Source organism: Pipistrellus hanaki (genome assembly GCF_964339955.1).
Source record: "Pipistrellus hanaki genome assembly, chromosome: 2".
Lineage (NCBI taxonomy): Eukaryota > Metazoa > Chordata > Mammalia > Chiroptera > Vespertilionidae > Pipistrellus > Pipistrellus hanaki.
In genome coordinates this window covers 133,672,562-133,695,850 of record NC_140504.1, presented here as the reverse complement: position 1 = coordinate 133,695,850, position 23,289 = coordinate 133,672,562, and positions in this window count along the sequence as shown.

Genomic DNA, 23,289 nt, shown 5'->3' with positions numbered 1-23,289 from the left:
AATGGAGTCAAGACTCTTCAATAAATGGTCCTGGGAAAATTAGATACATGGAAAAAAAAAATGAATCTAGATCACCAACTTACACCATACACAAAAACAAAACTCAAAATGGCTAAAGTACTTAAATGTGAGATGGGAAACCACAAAAAATCCTACAAGAATCCATAGGCAGAAAAATATCAGATATATGTCATAGCAATATCTTTACCAACACAGCTCCTAAGGCAATGAAAACTACGGAAAAAGTAAACTAATGGACTACATCAAAATAAAAAGCTTTAGCACAGCAAAAGAAACCATCAACAAAACAAGAAAGCCCACTGCATGGGAGAACATATTTGCCAATGCTATTTCAAATAAGGGTTTAATCTCCTAAATTTATAGAGAACTTAACAAAAGGAAGATAAACAATCCAATCAAAAAATGGGCAAAGGACCTAAATAGATACTTTTTGAAAGAGGACATATAGAAAGTGAAGAGACATATGAAAACATGCTCAAAGTTACTAATTATCAGAGAGATACAAATCAAAACAACAATGAGATAGTACCTCATACCTGTCAGAATGGCTATCATCAACAAATGACAAGTGCTGGTGAGGATGTAGAGAAAAAGGAACTCTCCTGCACTGCTGGTGGGAATGCAGACTGGTGCGGCCATTGTGAAGAACAGTATGGAGTTTCCTCAAAAGGTTAAAAATGGAACTCCCATTTGATCCAGTGATCCCACTACTAGTAATATATCCCAACAAACCAGAAACACCAGTTAGAAAGGATATATACACCCCTATGTTCATAGCAGCACAATTTAAGATTTGGAAACAATCTAAGTGCCCATCAGCAGATGAGTGGATTAGAAAACTGTGGTACATCAACACAATGGAATATTATGCTGCTGTAAAAAAAGATTTTTTTTAAAGGAACTTTTACCATTTGCAACAGCATGAATGGAACTGGACAGCATGATGCTAAACAAAATAAGCCAGTCAGAGAAAGATAAAAAACACATGATCTCACTCATACCTGGGATATAATGATCATCATAATTTGATGAGCAAGAATACATCCAGAGGCAAATGGCCAGGGAAGGGAGGGTTAGAGATCAACCAAAGGACTTGTATGCATGCATATTAGCATACCCAATGGACACAGACATTGGGGCAGTGGGGCCTTGCCCTAGGCGGTGGGAATGGTGGCAGGGAGGAGATCAATCGGGGGAAAAGGAGACATATGTAAAACTTTAGACAATAAAAAAAAAAAAAAACTAAATAAAAGGGGAGGGGGAGTTTACTTTTTCTCCCTTTAATTTAACACCAATACATACAGAACCCATAGAAAATATAGATAGGAAAATAAAAATCACCATATACAAATAATCACTGTTAGCACTTTTGGTATATTACTCTAACAAATAATTAAGTGCAGACAGATACACAAGCAGACAGACAGACTTAGTTGGTACTTTAGTTGCATTTTTAGAAGGTCATTTGGACATTCTTTGAGCCGGGCTGCATCTGGAGGGTGTGGTATGTGATATGATCAGTGGAACCCAAGGTTATAGGCACATCCTGCACCTTTGCCCTGAAGCAGATCCCCTGGTCAGATAGCAGGGTGGGGTTCTGTGCCTGTGGATCACGTATTTCACAAGCACCTGGATAACAGCCCTGGCTGCGGCTCTGTGGGCAGGAAAAGACAAACTCATACCTGGAATAGATGTTATCCTTTTGAAAAAAAAACAAACTAACTAGCATTTTCAGAATTAGGAGAGTTCCAACATCTAGCATGGTTTCCTAGAGGAATAATATTATATTGGTGGCTTAGAGTTGGTCTCTCTTGCTCACAGTTAGACATTCAGAGGCAGCAGTAACTAGACTGGTCTTTTCAAATGTGAGTCCATGCTGTTGGGCCCATCTATAGCTTTCATCACTGCCACATGAGCATATCCATTCTGTCAGCCCTGGGACTGCTGCTGATGAAGTCTGGTTAATATCAATTGGCTGAGCTATTTTGTCTAGCTGGTTGTTTAGTATCTGGTGAATGCTTTCTGTTGTGTGTTAACCTCTATATATATAAAGCCCTAATATGTAAATAGACTGAACAGAGGAACAATCAAACGACTGAAAACCCAAACAGCCAGTCTCTAGGATGTGTGCTGACCACCAGGGGAAATTTGTGGGACATGGTGGGTGTAGGCCACAGTAGGATGGTGGAGCAGGCGAGTGGGGGCGCTAGACCAAGACGGGGCACTGGTCACTGTCACCAGGACGGGCCTCTGGTGGTCACTGAAAATTCTTTGCTCCCGCGTGCCGCCCAGCACTTGCAATTGCTGCTGGTGCTGGCCCTGCTTGCACCTGCTGCTGGCGCCAGAGGTGGCTGCCGGCTCCAATAACCCCTCAGGGCTTCTCCACCTTCCCTTGCTCCTGAGGGTGATCAGGACCAGCAGCCACCTCTCACACCCACTGCCAGCGCTGCCGCCCCGTTCATACTTGCTGCTGGCGCCAGCCCCAATCACTCCATGCTGTCAGTGGGTGTGAGCGGGCCCGCACCATCAGCATATTGGAGCAGCAGTGGCAGGAGTGGGGCTGCTAGCAGAGAGGGAACAGGGCCGCAGCGGGAGGGGTCATCCAAGGGTGGAGAGGATGAGCTGGGACCTGCCCCTGTGCCCACTGAGACCTTCGGCCCACAGTTCCTTTCAAGGTGCACAAATTCGTGCTCTGGGCTCCAGTGTGATACAAAAATCCTCACATTTTGCACTTGTTTCTACATTGCTGTAAACATTCCTCTCCCCAGATCTCTTTGTCTCTAGTCTTCATTCCAGGCCTCCAAAGAGACAGCCACGCATGGCCCAGAAATCTATATGCATTCTTACCTCAGGCCACTTTCCTTCCCACCAAAGCAGATGACCAGGTCCTCTGTTGCTCACTCTGTCCTTTGGGAAGATTTTCCGCTGTCTTTTTGGACCACCTCTGAATGTGGCTAGGATGCAGGCTCCAGTTTTAGCCGGTATGTACTAAATGAATTGACCCATCTGTAAACCAATCTTGGGCTTCTCTCTCCACTTCACCTGGTCATAGGATCCTTGATAAATCCACGGGTACAAGCCATGAGAGGGAAACTCATATAATTATGAGGCTGAAATGAGGGTCTGAGCTAATTGCTCATACAACCTGCTTGTGTCGCCTGGCCCTGATTGAAGTCAATCCTGGGTATATCATTTTGTGAGAGATTACTACTGGGCCCATCCAACTTTTTTACTTGGTGGAATTGACAGAACATAACTTGTAATGGGAAGTTCTGGGACATCATTTGATGTTCCATAGTCGAATAGAGTAACTTGCCCTCTGTAATTTGCCAAGAACTGATTTTCAAATGATATGTAATTTTCTGCTTTCTCCAAAATCTTAGGGGCCAGCTTTGTGGTTCTCCCACTGGGGTTCTCCATGGACCCTGACTGCATTTTTTGCCATCACTGACTCCTCGAACACCATTGGGCTGTTGGATCATATAACTCAAGTGACAGGGATGATGGCACCACGTTTTGGACTTGCTGGAATGCTCTTTTCTGCTAAAGCTCCCTGAAGGCTGACAGACTTTCATGTCACCCAGTGAGTACATAGGTAGGAGCAATCTTCCTAAGTGTGGGCTTTCAGCCTCGGTGCTTCTTTTCTTTTCTTATGGTGAGGGTGAAAGATGCAACAACTGGTATTTGCCTTTGGAGAGGTCACTCGGGCAAGCCTCTAACCGCTGGACTCCTAAAAATAACACTGAAGTAGCTGGTCTGCTAATCCCCATGAAGTTTCTTACCAACCCTGGGATGCATATATCTTACTAAGGCATTGACCCACCTCTACCTGACCACAGGGCACCCACAAGCATGTGAGTTGCTTATCTTAAACGGCAGCTGTCTGAGCCACCAAATAATAAATTTGGTGAGCTGAACGTTCCCTCATTAAAGGAAAATGGCATATAAAAGTTCAAGTTTAAGTAAATTCTGAAGGTGTCTCTCACAGTATGCCTACACCTTTCACACTCACTCCATACTTTTATCCTTATGAAAAGTTCCCTATGGTCAGTTGACCAAGGAAAAAAAAAATTCAAGCGTGGATTGCAGATGGCTATCCACGATATGATATTACCTGTCAACATTGAACAGCTATGGCAGTCCAACTAGGGTGTCCTAAAAAGACGGCGAAGAACAGAAACCCTCCCATTGGGCATAGCTTTGACCAGTACATCTTATGATCCATTTACCGAGAAAAAGAGATGAACTGAAATGTAGATCTATATAAATTCAAAGGTAGGGTAAAATGGTTTGGTCACATGTTTAGAAAATTTGAAGGAAGAACAGAATGCCAGGTGATCAATAGTTGGATATTTAGAGATGTATTTAAATGAGTATCTTGGAATTATCCCAGAATGTGAGAAAATGTGTATTCATTGTGAATGCTCATCAAGCAGCCTTTGCAGTAGAAGATGCTCTGAACCATCAGGTAAACAAGATTATGTATTTTGTGACTCAGATTCTTTCACCAAAACACTTCAGGACTTGCACAATAGGCTCATGGAAACACTAATAATGTCATGGACTTGATATGGGGTCTCCTCAATATAGGGATCTGGCTACTACGACTGCTGAATGTTAACTTGGCATTGAACCCTCAGTGCTATTATCTTGAGCACTCAATTCTGGACTACACTCAGCAGGAAAACACTGCCACCTGGTGGTAGATTGATTACATTGCCGCTTCCCCCCCACCCCACCCCACCCCCAAATTACTATTCCTTAGCATTACTATTAGTATCTTACTAAGGAATCGATCCACTACGATTGCTGAATGTTAACTTGGCATTGAACCCTCAGTGCTATTTATTTGGTAACTTGCCTCATTGGAGTAGAAATTTATTCTGGATAATCTATCTTGCCAACCATCATCTTCCAGAAATAGAATACATATTTACTTAATGCCTCATTCACCATCACAGTATATCATACAACATTGCTTTTAATCAAGGACCTTATTTTACAGTAAAAAATAGTTAAGGCTGTGTTTACTAGGTTCACTGGTCTTAACAAGTATCCCGTCTTCCAGAATTCTAAGCAGAGTAGTGTCCTTCAAGGTAATCTCTTCAAAATTAACGGGAGAGTCATGAGAATGCGACTCAGCTCCTAAGAAACAAGACAGCAGGAGTCAGGAGGGAACACAGGACCTCGGCTTTAGCTAGGACTCAGGGTGGCTCTCTCCTGCTGTGCCAGTCTCAGGAGGGGAAAGCTATGAGGCCCAGAGAGAAGGGATGCAGAAGGCAATCTGGTTCTTTTCACCAGGCCTTTAGGGGCCTCATGTTCAGGGTGTCATTACAGCATTAAGGGTTGCTCTCAATGGGGGAGCACCAAAGACCTTTTTTAAAAGTTAATATATATTTTTTATTTGACAATTAGAGAGGAAGGAAGAGGGAAAGGGAGAAGGAGAGGGAGAGGGAGAGGGAGAAGAAGAGGGAGAGGGAGAGGGAGAGGAAGAGGGAGAGGGAGAGGGAGAGGGAGAGGGAGAGGGAGAGGGAGAGGGAGAGAGAGAGAGAGAAACATCTATGTGAGAGGAGAAACACCTGCTTCCCACACACACCCGAACAGGAGATCACGCCCACAATTTGTACATAGGATGATGCTCAATCAACTGAGCCACACCAGCCAGAGCCCTAAGACCATTTTAAAATCTTGATGGTTCTTGGGAAAGAATGATTCAACCTATGAAACCTAGATGCTTATGCAAATAGGACCTTAATTTTTCTGGAGAAAGGGGGGATGATGTACTTAGAGGAGAAAGATAAGGAGCAAGAGGCTTAATAGTGATAACATCTCTCTTCTCAACTGCCTGCGGCTGTGCTCCCTCTTCTAGAACTTCCTCACGGGCACTCCCTGCCTCACCGTTACGATTGCCTAATAAAGAAGTAAGATGACTGGGGAAACCACAGAATAGGCAGGAGAGTTAGCTTCACTTGCTACTGATATGATAACGTAATCTTTCCCGCCTTTGGTCTTCAGTATGATGACAAAGCAAATACTTGAGTGTGTAAAGTCCAAACCCAGGGTTTGGTTTTAGGCCATTCCTAAGGGCACAAGCTCCAATTGGGCAGGCCTGTGTCCTCTGCCATCATTGGGAACAGTACAGTTCCGACTCCTTCTTAGCCCTGTGGGATTCTGGGAGGTGAGGCTGGCTGCCTAGACAATTACTCGGTGGGTTAAAATCAGTTCAGATGGAAAGGAAGCCTGAGGCAAACCAAAACTCCTGATCCTCTATGAGGCAACCAGACTTGGGTTTTGCATAATCTCTTGACCCTGCTTCGTCAGAAGCTGGATGGATGGGCCCTTGCGTTTTTGACTCGGTCAGCCCCTTCTGGGGCTGGGGCAGGTGTAGGGGGTTGGGAAGAGCTCTGGGATTGTGGGGACCAGAGAAGGTGCATATTGGCCTCACTATTCCAAGGTCTAGACACTCTGGGAGGATCCAGATGAGTACAGGATATGAGGAAGTTTGGCTGGGTTGTGCCTGGTATAATAGGTTTGCAGAGGAGAGCGAGAGGGATGTCAGGCGGTCAAGGTGCCTCTTTCTCAGCATGCACTTCCCTGCTCTCCTCAGGTGCTCCTCACCCAGCAGATCTGTCTCTCTATCCTGGGTTTATCTCTACAACTTAAATCCCTGAATGTTTTTCCTTAGTCAGGACCCATTTATAATGGCCACTTAGTTTCTTGACTGTCATTGCCTTGATCATTCTTATTATTTATTAGTTTGCCCAGGTTTCTCTTCACTTCCTGGCTTATACTCTTTGAAACAGCTTTCTTAACCACATTTATTCTGACCAATGTTTTTTCTGCCATCACCCTTATTTCTTTAAAAAGAAGATTATTTTTTTAGAGGCACATTATGCCAAATTTTTTTTTCATCCTTTTAGAATTCTTTTTGCTTTTATGAAGGAGAACTTTCAATGGATCGATTTCATCAGATTTAATTCTGTTTACTATTTATAAACATGATAACTGACTAATATTCAGTTTTCCTTTTGTTATCCAAATACCTTTCTAAAAAGTAGGCCATGATAGCTTGCCAAGCAATAAAAGGAAAAGCCTACAGAAAAAAAAAATCATTACTGAGATTTGATTGAAATATTCCAAGAGTGTTGAATAATGATGATGACACAGAAGACACTAGTGCTTTTCTTGTGATTCTTAATCTTGAGACTGAGACTAGGAGACTCATCTGTTGCCAGAAACTTTAGTTATTAGATTCTCATAAGCTCAAAGAATCCCATTTCTCTTCTTGCTGAGATATAAAACAGAACCATAAAATCATAGCTTCTCCTCACTTTTTTTTTTCTACTGGATGGGAGGAAAAAAAAAAAAGAGAGAGAGAGAATGAAAGTATCTACCTGCCAGATATTATGGTATTTGTTTTATAGATGACATTTCAAATAATCCTCACAGTGACCCCATTGCCCATATTTGACAAGAGAATTTAAGCTCAGAGCAAGTAGGTAACTTAACCAAAATCACACAGGTGTTAACTTGGCAATGTCAGATCCAAACTCACATCTGCCTAAAGCATGTGCTAGTTAACTAGAGCCATTACTCAAAAAAAGACAAGGATCAATTACGAAACTCAGAGATGTAATATGGCTCCAGCAGTAAAGGCATCTGGCAAACGTTGAACTCTGTTTAACCTTCTGTGCTGTTTTATTCTCTGTAGCCTCAGGTTTGGCTGACTACCCAGAAACCTGAAATGCCACCCAAAGATAAACGTCAGGCTCCAGGAAAGAGGTTAATGAATGTGTAGAGTTGGGATAACTGCTTGATGTTATCTGTTAACTTATAAATGCATTGTTCTCCTGGTAGTCTACATGACTGCCCACTATATGCTTTTATTAAGCACCTATAAAAAAGTGACCATGTCCTGACCAATATTGCTCAGTGGTTAGAGGATAAGCTCGCAGGCCAAGGATTTTCAGTTTGATTCCTGGTCAAGAGCATGTATATGGATTATAGGTTCAATCTCCAGCCCTAATCAGGGCTTGCACAGAAGGCAACCAACTGATGTCTCTCTCTCACATCCATGTTTCTTTTCTCTCTTTCTCTTTCTGTCTCTCTCTGTCTCTCTCTGTCTCTCTCCCCCTCCTGTCCTTCCCTCCCTTCCACTCTTTCTAGAAATCAATGGAAAAAATATTCTTGGGTGAGGATTAACAACAAAACGAGACCCAGTCCTGGGAGGGGATGGATTCTTCCTGGCAGGCCACCACTGAAAGCGAGCAACTGTTTTGCCTGTGTATTTAGTTTTTCTTATTAAAAACTCTTATGAATTTGAATAACACTATGTATCAATTCTTCTGAATTGATTCTGAATTTAGAGTTTTGGGGCTTTCTTGCAACAGTCAGCAATCAATATTCAGGTGCCCACAAATATTAGAGGCCAATGCAAAGTAAGGAATTGTTCATTGTAAGCCGGGCCAATAGAGGTTAGGGTGGCATAGGCTTCAGAGGTCAGATTAGGAAGTAGTCTCTGGGAGTGTGAGGCAGACAATGAGGTCCTACCAGGATAAACCTGGAGGAAATTATAAAGTGAAATAAGCCAGACAGAGAAAGACAAATACTGTATTATCTCACTTATACACTGAGTGGCCAGATTATTATGATCTCTGAATGCATAATAATCTGGGCACTCAGTGTATATCCTATATAATAAAAGGCTAATATGCAAATTGTCCCTTCGACCAGGAGTTTGACCAGCAGGCAGGTCGGCCAACTGCCCATGTCCCCTCCCTCTGGCCAGGCTGGCCGGACCCCACCCATGCACGAATTCATGCACCGGGCCTCTAACTTATACACACACACACACACACACACACTCACGCACACACACTCACGCACACACACACTGATTATTGATATGACCAGATGATTATTATGTTAAAAAATCATAATAATCTGGCCACTCAGTGTATATGAAATTAATAAAATTTGAACTCATAGAAGCAGAGTATTACAGTGGTTACCATGGGCTGGGAAGAGGGTAAATAAGAATGAGGAGATTTTAGTCAAACGACACAAAATTAATAATTCCATAACATGAATAATTCTGGAGATCTAAAGCACAAGCATGGTGACTATCCTATATAATAAAGAGCTAATATGCAAATGGTCATCACGTCCTCACGCCATCATGCCTTAATGGCTCAGACACTCAACACTAGGGAGAGAAAAATGGGGACCATTTCCAGACTGCAGCCCAGGAAAGGACAATCTGCATGCCCCACGGTCCCCACAGTCCCAGGAACCAGCAGCTGTACCTGCAGGCTGGGAGAGGGACAAGCCGGCTGCCCCACGGTCTTGGGTGCCACTTCCTGCTCCTACAGCCCAGGAGAGGGACAGGCTTCCCACCCACGGTCTCCTGTGGCTGCAGCTGGCCTGGGTGAAGCTGGCCTAGGTCCTGGGTGCCTGCAGCTGGCCAGAGGAGGGGATCCTGGTTCCTGGGTGCAGGGTGAGGCAGAGGCAGTTAGGGTGATCAGGCCAGGAGGGGAGCAGTCAGGGGTGATCAGGCAGGCAGGCAGAGGGATTAGGGGCGATCAGGCGGGCAGGCAGGTGAGTAGTTAGGAGCCAGCAGTCCCGAATTACAAGAGGCCATCAGACATCCCCTGAGGGGTCCTGGATTGGAGAGGGTGCAGGCCAGACTGAGGGACCGCCCCCCCACCATGCACAAATTTCGTGCACTGGGCCTCTAGCCTGTATATATATATATATATATATATATATATATATATATATATATATATATATATATAAAAGCCTAAGCCACCATTACAACCAGTTGACAGAATGACCGGTCGACTGGTTGCTATGACATGCACTGACCACCAGGGGGCAGGAGCTCAATGCAGGAGCTGCCCCCTGGTAATCAGTGTGCTCCCACAGCCAACCTCCCACAGTCCCTTCTCCTGGCTGGTGCCCCCTAACTCCCCGCATCGGCCCTGATCAGGACTGGGAGAGACAGTCCTAATTGGCTCTGATCACCAGCCAGGCCAAGGGACCCCACCTGTGCACGTATTCATGCACTGGGCCTCTGGTACTTAATAATACTGTATTGAACACTGGAAATATGCTAGGTGTATAGATTTCAGATACATTCCTTGCACACAAAAAATAGTGACTATGTGAGGAGATGGTGTGTTAACTGGCTTGACTGTAGGAATCATTTCACTATGTATATAAAACCATTCAAGCCTTAGCCTATTTGGCTTAGTGGATAGAGTGTCAGCCTGCGGATGAAAGGTCCCAGGTTTGATTCCAGTCAAGGGCACATGTCCAGGTTGTGGGCTCCATTCCCAGTGTGGGAGTGCAGGAGGCAGCCAATCAATGATTCTCTGTCATCATTGATGTTTATATCTCTCTCTCCATCTCCCTCCCTCTCTGAAATCAATGATATATATAAATAAAAATAAAATCATGTTGCATACCTTCAATAAATACATTTTTATTTTAATTATTTTAATTTTTAAAATTATTTGCTTTAAAAATACTCAAAATTAGTAGTTAAAGGAAAATATGAGCTATATTAAAGGAATTATAAATTTAAAATCTTAATGCAAAAACATGGTATTAATATTTTAACACTAATATGAATACATTAAATCTGAACTTCTCAGGAACTTAACAATCATTGAAGTAATCTCTCTATTTTTCCCTTCACCTCTTCATTCTCCTTCCTTCACCCTAAAATGATTAAACTTTACAACTGGGTTATTTAAATTAATGTTATTTTTGTTAAATAGAATTGTCTGCTCCCTAGTCTTAATTTGTAAAACTAAAAGCAAAAGTAAGTTACCTTTAGCTTCTAAGGCATGTTTTTGAATCTCATATCTTTAAAAAAATTTTTAAATATATTTTTATTGATTTCAGAGAGGAAGGGAGAGGGAGAGAGAGATAGAAACATCAATAATGAGAAAGAATCATTGATTGGTTGTCTCCTGCATGCTAAACACAGGATAGAGTCTACAACCCAGGAATTGACCTGTGACCTCCTGGTTCATAGGTCAACGCTCAAGCACTGATCCACACTGGCCAGGCACTTTAAAAGCTGCTAATCAACATTTGTTGTTGTTATTGAACATTGTTAAAGTGTCCAGAAACTAAGCTTTCCCAAGTTGTTTATACTGCTTTCCTCTCCCCTCCTCTCCTTCTCAGCTTTCTCAGTGGAAGGACTGATACAGGCAGGGCTGGGGTGGCAGAGACAGAGCTGGAGTAGGAAGAGTAACAGAGAGAAGGGACAGCTTTCCACTTTCTTTGCATGCACCTCACAACCCATTATTGAACTTTCTACATTAGTAGTCTCAGGCTGCAGTCCTGCCCCAAGACAATATTTGACAGCCAACGTTCTAAGTTAGAGAAAAATATATACTTCATTTCTTTTAACCTGGAGACAAATATTCTACTTAAGAAAACAGATCGATGCTTATACTGACTTGAAAATGTGACATTTTTGGGAATTGCTGGGCTCAAATAGCTTTCTGGAGCTAGGAAACCAAAGAGCCTGCCAGCTGACATTTTTTTCTCAGGGGAGAGAAAAGGTAGAGAGGAGAAGCAAATTTGGATTCAGAGCCAAATGTCTGGCTTAAATGTTCAGCCTCCCTGACTGAGAGTGTGCTTTCTTGCTCCTGAGTTTGGTGCCATGCCAAGGGGACTGCCAGACCACAGATAATCACTGTTAACGTGCAGTGGGAACCAGAGCCATTAAGGCAAATGTTAAGAGCCTGTTCCAGGATCCTAACATTTTAGAAGCCAAAGAAATAAGATACCTGGCTAACCTTTCTTACTGGGTCCTAGATGGAAACTATGCTGACCAGCTAAATTTTAAGCAAGGATGATGACTTTTCCATGATTTGTCATAGTAGAAAAACAAATTTGCTGTAACGTGGGCACTAGGGAAAACAAAGGCACCAAGCCTGGGTAGCTCAGATTTATGATGGGGCAAAGTTCCCTGGTTCTAATACCTCTAAGCTCCAAGGAGTTGCCTAGGTTGCAGAAAGCAACCGACACTGGGGCAGGATGGAAATGGAATTCCTTTGGCCTTCACTGTAAAACTCTCCTTCCTTCTCACACTGTATTTCAGAAGATCTTGCTACAAGATTTGCAAAAGCTAGATCCCTAAAGTTTATTTTCATCAGAAGTTACAACTAAATATCCTGAGTAATAGATAAGGATGGGTGGAGGGATTTCTCCAACAGTTTAAAACATTTCACTTCTTCCATTAAAAAAAGAAACAACAACACAAAAAAAAACCTTTAAAATTGATTTTTAGAGAGAGGGAGGGAGAGGGAGAGAGAAAGAAACTTCAATGTGAAAGAGAAACATCCATCAGCTGTCTCCAGCACACGCCCAAGTCTGATCAGTCCAGTCTCCCATTTCCTGCCGTGTTATTAGGTGTATTATCAGAGGCTCTCACCTAGAGATAAAAGAGACCAAATCTTTTTCTGGTTTTTTTTTTTAGATTTTTAAATTTTAAATTTTTATATTTGACAGTATTACAGATGTCCCCCTATTATCCTCCCCGCATTGTCTCCACCTCCACCTGGCCCCTCCTCCACACCAGGCCTTCTCCACACAATTGTCCGTGTCCATGGATTATGCATATGTGCATATATTACTTTGGTTAATCTCTTCCTGCCCCTCGACCTTCCTTCCTTCTGAGATCTGTCATTCTGTTCCATGCATCCATGAGTAGACTACATCTTAAATTAAGCAATACAAAGCCCTGGCCAGATAGCTCAATTGATTAGAGCGTCATCACAACACTCCAGGTTGTGGTTTGGATCCCTATCAGGGCACATACAACCATCAACCAAGGAATGCATAAATAGGTACAACAACAAATATTGATCTTTCTCTCCACCTACCCCTCCCTGTCTAAAAAATAAAATAAAGTAAGATTGCCTGGCTGATGTTGCTCAGTGGTTAGAGTGTCAGCCCACGCAACAAAAGATCTTGGATTCGATTTCTGGTCAAGGGCACATACCTGGGTTGCAGTTTCAATTCCAGCCCAGGTCAGGACACATGTGGGAGGCAACATGGATCTCTCTCTCACATCCATGTTTTTTTCTCTCTCTCTTTCTCCCCCTCTTCCCTCCCTAAAAATAAATAAATAAATAAAATAAATGGAAAAAATATCCTTGGGTTGAGATTAACAACAAACCAAGAGTCCAGCTGGCATGGCTCAGTGGTTGAGCGTCAACCTATGAGACCAAAAGGTCACGGTTTGATTCTTGTTTAGGGCGTATGCCTTGATTGCAGGCTCGATCCCCAATATGGGGCATGCAGGAGGCAGCCGATCAACTATTCTTTTTCATCATTGATGTTTCTATCTCTCTCGCCCTCTCCCTTCCTTTCTGAAATCAATAAAAATATATTAAAAACAAATAAATAAGATTGAGATTTTTTTTTAAAAGCAATACACAAGTAAGGAAGTCTTTAAATGCTTCAAATCTATTATATTTACTTATTCAACAAACATTTATTGAGCACTTTCTATGCTACCTACCTATGAACTAGGGAATTTGTAGCAAAGAACAAAGCAGACGTAAATCCTTGCCCTCGGCAGTTCTGTAACCCAGCCTCAGACTGCTAACATGCCGAGTTCTAACAAGGTGCCGAGCATTTACTGGAACCAGCAGAATCTTTTGTGATTAAATAAGTTTTATCATAGATTTTGTGGATTCTAAGAATAATCTACTCTACAAAGCATATTAAAAATGCAAGATATTAATAGAAAGAGACATTAAAATCCTATTTTTTCAAAGAACTGAATCACTTTGCTTGTTAGAGATAATATGCAATCAGTTCTGAATCTAAAATGACTTCGGAAAGTAGAGGCATGGCACAAGGTCATACGCTCATCTTTCTACAGGTTTTCCAAACATCAGCACTACATTAAAAAGAAAATGGTTTAAAAAGAAAGAAAGAAAAGATAAATCCGAGGCCTGGAAACGAGAAGCATAAGAATGTGAGTTGGTGTGGCAGAAAACAGTGATCAAGCTATTCCATCAATTTATTTCAGTAAAAGCCTTCTTAGCGGTATTTTAATTCTTCCATTATTATTATTAATGTTTTTATATTAGGTTTTACTTTGTGAGGTTGAGTTGAAAAATTAAATAAGAGAATAAAGAGGAAAATAATCCAGCCACACTTCTACCATTTAAAATCATTGCTTCCAGTCTTTTTTCATGTTTATACTATTTTTAAAATATTTCTCTATCTCATATGTACACACTTTTAAAATATATATACCATAGATATATGTATATTATCTATATCTATATCTATATCTATATCTATATCTATATCTATATCTATATCTATATCTATCTATCTGTATCTATATCTATATCTATCTATCTATCTATCTATCTATCTATCTATCTATAAAACCAAAGTATTTTTTTGCTGTTATTAATCTTCACCCCAGGATATTTTTCCATTGGTTCTTAAAGAGAGGGGAAAGGAGGGAGAGAGGGAGAGAGAAGTGAGAGAGACACATCATGCGCCCCAACATCAAATCTGCAACCTAGGTACATGCCCTTGACTGGGAATCCAACCCATGACTCTTAGGTGTGCAGGCCAACACTCTGACTATTGAGCCATGCTGGCCAGGGCCATATTCAACATATTTTAAATTAGAACATTAAACTAATGCTAAAGTTCCTTTTGAATGTTTGCCCTCTTAATTCCCAGAAGTAATCATTATTTTAAATTCTATATACACTGAGTGGCCAGATTATTATGATCTCTGAACGCATAATAATCTGGCCACTCAGTGTATATCCTATATAATAGAAGGCTAATATGAAAATTGTCCCCTTGACCAGGAGTTCGACCAGCAGGCAGGCTGTCTCCTCCCCCTGGCCAGGCTGGCCGGACCCCACCCATGCACGGATTCATGCACCGGGCCTCTAATATATATATATTATTTACACACATATACATATACACATACATATACATACACACTATACGTATACATATACACTGAGTGGCCAGATTATTATGCGTTCAGGGATCATAACAATCTGGCCACTCAGTGTATACATGACCCAAACTGAGTCAACCGGAGTATTTCATAGCCTGGTCAAAGCTAGGTCAAATATTAAGCCAAGTGAGTTAGCTTCCATGCTCAGAATTTTTTGGCTTGGAGCTTAGGGGGGAAAAATATGTCTTTGTCTATTGGCAAAACTATGAGAGGATGGGGGTTCTGTTAAGATAAAAGGAGTTCTAATGTAATGTTTACCCCACATTGCCCGAAGATCTAAAAATATCCTCTCCCCAACCCCTGTTTCCTAAATAAAATTCCTCTTCAGGGTGCAAGGAGAGAGTAATGGGGTTTGTAAAAGGGAGCAATTCACATTGAGACACGGACAATTTAAAGCTTCCCCATGTAGATAATGAGGAAGGTTGTACATGTGTGAGGAAAAGGGTTTTAAGGAGAAATCACTGTGTAAAAAATCATTCAATTTTGTTGAGAACCTAAGACTACTCTAAAAATATATAAAGTATAGCCCTAGCTGGTTTGGCTCAGTGGATAGAGTGTTGACCTGTGGGCTGAAGGGTCCCAGGTTCAATTCTGGTCAAAGGCACATGCCCGGCTTGATCTCCAGTGGGAGTGTGCAGGAAGCAGCTGATCAATTATTCTCTCTCATCATTGATGTTTCTATATCTCTCTCTTCCTTCCTCTCTGAAATCAATAAAAACATATTTAAAAATATATAAAGTATATTAAAAAAAAAAAAAAAGAAAAAAACTTCCCTTGAGGCCTTGCCTTATGAGTGAACCTTTTTATGACCAAGCAATTCTTTTTTTTTTTTTTATTGATTTTTTACAGAGAGGAAGAGAGAGGGATAGAAAGTTAGAAATATCAATGAGAGAGAATCATCGACCAGCTGCCTCTTGCACGCCCCCTACTGGGGATGTGCCCGCAACCAAGGCACATGCCCTTGACTGGAATCGAACCTGCGACCTTTCAGTCCGCAGGCCAACGCTCCATCCACCGAGCCAAACAGGCTTCGGCATGACCAAGCAATTCTATTCTTTGGTGTGTAACCAAGAGAACTGAAGAACTATGTCCACACCAAAAGTTGTACACAAAATGTTCGTAGCAGTATTATTCATAATGGCCAAAACGTAGAAACAACTGATGAACAGATTTTAAAATTTGGTCATCCACCCAACAGAATATTATTTGGCCATAAAATAGGAATAGAGTTCTGATAAATGCTACAACAAGGATGAACCTTAAAAACTTAATGCTAACTGAAAGACACCAGTCACAGAAGACTACATATGGTATGCTTCCATTTATATAAAATGTCCAGAATAAGCAAACCATAGTGGCTTAAAGTAGATTAGGGGCTGGGGGAGAGGAGATGGACAGGGACTGCCAATGGGTTCAGGGTTTCTTTTTGGGTGATGAAACTGTTCTGGAATTCGATAGTAGTAGTGATTGCACAGCCTTGTAAATATACTAAAAAGCCACTGAATTGTACATTTTTGAATGGTGAATTTTATGGTATGTGAACTATACCTAAATTTCTTTTAAAAGGCTGAATTGTTGACTTTCCTGGTAGGATTTAACAAGGGGGTGGGGAGTGTTTTTGAGCAGCAATGGCTTTCTCACATTCCCCTCTTCTCGGTGCTGTGCTCTTACCACACCTTCAGCAAACCAGAACCAGAAAGGCAACGTGATCTGCACTTCCACACACACACCGAAGTTAATAGAAATATTTTCATCAATCTTAAGATTTTCTCCCATAATTTACTTTAAAATTTGGTGATACTTCTTATCATTAGTAAGTGCTAGGGTAATGCTTGGCATGCCCAGATAGAAATGAGACTCATTAGGCAGAAGACTGGAAGTAGGAAAGACCACTGGAAAACCCCAGTTTTGACATTATAGGCAGAACTGCCATTAGACAAAAATTATGAGCAAGTGTTCGTCTTCAGAGGCTCCCATCTTTTATTTCTGCCCTTTTCTCTCAGATCTCAGTGCTCTCTCACACACCCTTCAACGCCCTAGGAATCTGGGACCCCTCTCAATTGGTGACTCATTCTTGAAATTAGTTTGTTATTACCCCAATTTAAAACTTTAGTCCATAGAAATATTCACAAAGTACACAAAGACACATGTGTAAGAATGTTCATTGTATCATTTTAATAATAGTTTCCAATCAGAAATAACCTATAAAGTTGCTAATGGGAGAAATATTGCACATCCATTAAAACAACAACAAAACTCCTTCACCTGGCCGGTGTGGCTCCGTTGGTTGAAGCATTGTCCTGTGCACCGAAAGATCATGAGTTTGATTCCTGGTCAGGCACATATGGGAGGCAACCCATTGACATTTCTCATTCACCTTTCTCTCTCTCTCTCTCTCTCTCTCTCTCTCTCTCTCTCTCTCTCTCTCTCCAAACAAATAAAAAATTCAGCTCCTCATGGAAGATTACAGAGTGGACTCAGGGTGAAAGCCCCTCCTAAAGTGTAATGGGCATGGTTATGGGTGAGAATTGGGATTTGGGTAGGGATGAGGAACTACATAGAGGCTGATTTGGAATCCCAAGCTTTTGTTAGAAATAACCCCCACCACCCGTCCTTCATATCTGAACTTTAAAGGGATTATGTACAACTTTCAACATTATGTTGCTCAAATGCTACATATCTATATGCATCTCTTAACCACTCAATTACGGGCTCCTTGGGCTCATTAATTTTTGAATCTCCAACATTTAGCAGATTGCCTGGCATATAGCAGAAGTTCAATAACTATTTTTTAAAAACAAAATAATGTATGACTGAACTTATTGCTTCCAACAAAGTTAGTTATTCCATTCCCCGTGTACCTATAACATGCTCTATCCTTTTATGGCATATGACTTTCCACCTTGTATTGTAGTTTATTTGTGTTAATGTCTGCTTTCCCACCAGAAGGAAAATCTTTTGTGGACAGGAACCACATACACCAAGCATAGGGCTTTGTGTATAATAAGCATTCAATCAATAATTAATGCAATTGTGGGGGAAAAGGTTTTTGATAAGCAAAAGTAATTATTATGATCTAATTAATATGTGAAGCAAATGTATGTATGCTAACTATGCAGAACTATAGATAGGACTTTAATGAGGACAATGGCGGGGGAGGTAAGGGCAGAGGGTGGGGAACCGGATGGAAGGAGGCTATGGGAGGGGGGGGGAGGAGAAACAATTGTAATAATCTAAGCAATAAATATTGTTTTGTTTTTTTAAAATAGGACTTTATTTTCACAGTACTGTCATCCTAGAGCCAACAGAGACAGTGTGAGGTTGAAGTGAGCTGACTGATGATATACATAGCACCTCACAGCCTGAGCAGTTCAATCAACTGACTGTTCCTCTCTCTTTCCCTCAGGCCTCTCCTCCAACTGATGATAATTTTGACCTTCACACTGTAAGGAAAAGCAGCATCTGGAAAAATCAGAATGTTACTTCAGTTCAAACAGAAAGTCAACTGTAGAATCAAGACTAGATCTGCCCTCTCAGTCGCCCTGGCATTGATCTGCTGCCCAAGCCCGGGCATTGGGAACGTGGGGACAATTTTGAAGATTTACACACAGATGACATACATCAAAGGCAAAGCTGCTTGTCAATTTTATCCCTTTCCCCATATTTGGAATAATGGAGGGGAGCCTTCTCTATCCGAGATCTTAGGACACCAACATTTATCTATTTTATATCCCATACTCTCCTTAATGGCTTGTAGGCATATCACAGTCTCAGCAGTAGGTAGGGTGCAATTATCTTTATGCTGTGGGAGGAACTTTGAGGTATAAGCTATTTAATATTCTGCGCACAATTTGTAGGTACTCAGTTTAGTCACAAAGTCTGTTTAATGATGCTGAACATGGAAGTCTGGATTGCCTATTTCCAAGCTGTTATCTAGGCTGGCTAAACGATCCATATTCCTCTGGCCTGAACTCCAAGAGGAACTGGAGTTTGGGGTCCCACCTGCATAATTCTGGTCAGCTAGACCAGGGTTTCTTACAGCATTATCGACACTTTGGGCCAGATAATTCTGTTATTGGACTTATCCTGAGCATGATAGGATTTAAATTTTTTACTGATTGAATGATTGATTTTGAGAGAGAGAATGAGAGATATTTGCTATTCCACTTATTTATGTATTCCTTGGCTCATTCTTATATGTGCCCTGACCTGGGATTGAACCTGAAACTGGCATATCAAGACGACACTCCAACCAACTGAGACGCCTGACCAGGACTAATGGTACAATCTTAGCAGCATCCATTGTTTCTATACATTAGCTGCCCACAGCATCACCCTCTCCTAACCAGTTGTAACAACCAAAAATGTCTCTAGATTTTGCCACTGTCCCCTACGGAGCAAAATTATCCCCAGAGAACCCCTGACAGAGACCCTTGCTCATTACCTTCTAGGCCAGAGACAGATGTTTCTACACCCCTCTTACCCTCAGCCTAGGTCATGTCTTCTTTCACTGAGCCTTAGCTTTGACTCTCCCTTATTTGTCTGGCACTTACAGGTTGTCTGAGCTCCTTGACTTCGTTTCCTGCTGACCTTGGGATAACCTCTTTATTTTCCTGTTTCTGCCCATGAACTTCTGGGCCAACAAAAGTAATGCATACCACAATATTTATAACATTTATTTAATAAACTTCTATTACTATATATTCTGCTCTGATGGTATGCTAGAATATGCTAGAGATTTTAGGACTTATTGTTTAGAATTATGTTCAGTTGCAAGTGACAGTGTCTTGAACAAGATAGAAGTTTATGCCCCAGCCAAGTCCAGAGGGAGGCAGGCCAGAACCAGAGTGGTGATTTTGCTCCATGAAGTTGCTCTGCCAGGCCTGGCCTCTCTTCTAAGATCACTTCATGGTCCAAGATAGCTGCTCACCTTGAGTCATCGGCTCTACCAGCCAGCCAGTAGGAAGAAGGAAGGAAAGAGAGGAAAGCTAAACTAAGGAAATTTCCTGGAGGTTGCTAGATAACGCCTATGCTTACAGATATTTTGTCTGAATTTAATTACTGGGCCACACCTACCTGTAAGGAAGGCTGAGGAAATGTGGCTTTTATTCTGAGTGGCCATTCGGCTCACTTAAAAACTAGGGGTGAAGTATAAGGTGACCAGATTTTAACATTGGTAAAGCAGGACACCATTGACCTGGGTGGGGGGGTTGATTAAAAATTTGGTCTATATGGAGCAACAAAAATTTTCATAGAACGCAATCTCCAGAGCCAGTTGGACAGCACTTGAGTTCAGCCACACAAAGGCTCAGGCCACAACCAGCATGTCAGATACCTCTAAGGGAGATTCGGGGTGCCAAAGTAGTTGGCAAAGATGGTACCTTGCAGGAGCGAGGGCCAGTCTATTATTATCAGCCCTTTACTACCAGTGACATCCTGAATTGGAAACATCCCACCCCAATTTACTCTGAAAAACCTCGGGCCATGAGAGACCTTCTAGAACTGATCTTTCAGACCCAGAAGCCCACCAGAATGGACTGCACGAAGCTCCTTTTAACATTCTTTAACACTGAGGAGCACAGGAGAGTAGTAACAGATGCTCAGAAGGGACTCCAGACCCAGGCCCCAGCAGGACTATTAGATACAGACACATGGGCCAGGGATGCCTTCCCAGATGAGGAATCCGATTGGAACCTGAACTCAGAAGATGGAAGTACTGGGCTAGAAAGACATCGTCTGGCCTTCCTCCAAGGGGTCAGGGTCAGAGCCAAGAAGTCCACGAAAATGGCTAAAATCTCTAGGTTTTCCAGAAGCCTGATGGAAGTCCAGCAGCTTTCTCTGAGAGGCTATGTGAGGCATACCGATACACACCACCTTTAGACCTGAGGACATCGACAATCAAATCATGGTAAATGCCGTTTTTGTAGGCCAAACCCAGCCTGACATCAGGAAAAAACTACAGAAACTGAAAAGGTTTGCAGGAAAGAATGCTACTGAACTGCTAGAGATAGCTAACAAGGTTTTCATCAATGGAGACAGTGCAGCAAGGAAGGAGGAAGAAAAGAGAACACCAACAAGGGCTAATATAATAGCGGCGGCTTTTAGAGGCTCAGGCTCCCAGACAGATCAGCAAGGATACAGACCAGGGGGAAAGGAAGAGCGAGCCTGAGACGGCACCAGTGTGCCTATTGTAAGGAAACAGCACACTGGAAGAATGAATGTCCCAAATGGCAAAGTAAAAACACTGGGCCCCCTTTTCCACCCAGTGGCTATCAACCAGAGCCACCTGAAGCAGATCTCACTGGGCTAGCAATGGCTGATTCCAACTAGGACAGACCAGGCTCATTCCAGCTACACCTCCACGAGCCCATGGTCAGAATGAAAATTGGGGGCCAGACTGTGGACTGTATGGTTGATACCGGAGCTGAGCACTCAGTAGTCACTCAGAAAGTAGTGCCTCTCAGGAGAGGAGGTCACCATTATTGGAGCTACTGGGGACCAGATCCATCGACCATTCTGCCGCCCTCCCTGATGCCAACTTGGCTGTCATCAAGTAATTCACGAATTCCTGTACTTTCCAGACTGTCCAGTGCCTAATGGGTAGAGAGCTTTTAGCCAATATGGGGGCAGATATCACTTTTGCCCCAGATGGCTCATCAAAGCTTAGCCTAGGTGAGGAGGCCTCCTCAATGATCCTGTCCTTAGCAGTGCCGAGAGAGGAAGAGTGGAGACTTTATACCCCTAAACAAAGACCTTACCATTAGAACCTGAATTAGAGAAGGAATTCCCACTGGTCTGGGCAGAACGGAATCCTCCAGACCTGGCTAAGGACCAGGCCCCGGTTCCAATCGAGTTAAAGCCTGGGCCACAGCCTGTTAAAATCCTCCAATATCCAATTCAAAGGGAAGTACGCCTAGGAATCCAGGTCCACTTACACCAGCTGCTTCAGTGGGGGCTTGTTAAACCATGCAGATCTCCATGGAACACACCTCTTGCCTATCAAAAGCCTGGGACTAACGACCATTACCCGGTGCAGGATTTATGGGCTGTTAATGAGGCTGTCATAACCCTGCATTCAGCACTGCCGAACCTCTACGCTCTTCTGGGGCTCATCTCATCACAGGTGGAATGGTTTACATGCCTAGATATGAAAGATGCCTTTTTTCTGTTTTTGATTAGAGCCTTCCAGTCAGCCTCTCTTTGCTTTCGAATGGGAAAACCCAACTACAGGGGCCACGGAGCAATTCACCTGGACTAGACTGTCACAAGGGTTCAAGAACTCTCTTACTCTTTTTAGTGGAGCACTATAATATTATCTGATCTAAGTTCCCAGGACAGGAATTGGGGTGTGGTCTACTCCAGTATGTAGATGACCTTCTATTGGCCAGTTCCACACAGGCTCGGTGCTGGGAGGGAACACTAGCACTTCTGAGACTACTAACTGAAACAGGTTATTGGATATCCAAGAAAAGAGGCACCGATTTGTCAGAAAGAAGTCAAGTATCTAGGCTTCCGGGTCACCCAAGGGAAACGAAGGCTACTGAAACCAAGGGACTGAAAGGAGGCTGGCCGTATGTGCCATCCCAGTCCCTAGCACCCAGTGGCATATTCAGGAATTCCTGGTGTAAGGTCCCAGCTGAGAGGTTTGCGACGCAGAAGCAAGACACATTGTCCAGGCCATTAAAAGGGGGGAGGTTTTAATCTGCGCTCCATCCTGGACGAAGCTCGCTGGTCCTGGGTGGGCCAGGGAAGTTCGCACCAAAAGGCGGCATAGGTACATTTTTATAGAGCTGTTTGGGGAGGGGAGGGCGGAGGGCATGAGAGGTGTGTGTTCCTGCCCTGGGCCAGGGGTCTAGGAAGGCCCTAGGAAGGCTCCAGTTAGCCAGCTGTCTGTCACCATCCACCTTGCAGATGCTTGCATCGGCTCTGGGCTCCCCCTCCCCCTCCCCCAACACCTGGGAACAGCAGGATTCTGTGGAATTTGGATCCCAATGTTTTCAGACTTGAGGTTCTTGCCTGAGGTCCCTCCACCCAACAGCACCAGCCCCTGCGGGTGGAGTCTTTCTTCGGGTGCCCTTATATTAGGATCACTGTGATGGGTTAATTTTTAAAAAAATATATATTTTATTGATATTTTACAGAGAGGAAGAGAGAGGGATAGAGAGTTAGAAACATCGATGAGAGAGAATCATCAATTAGCAGCCTACCGGGGATGTGCCTGCAACAAAGGTACATGC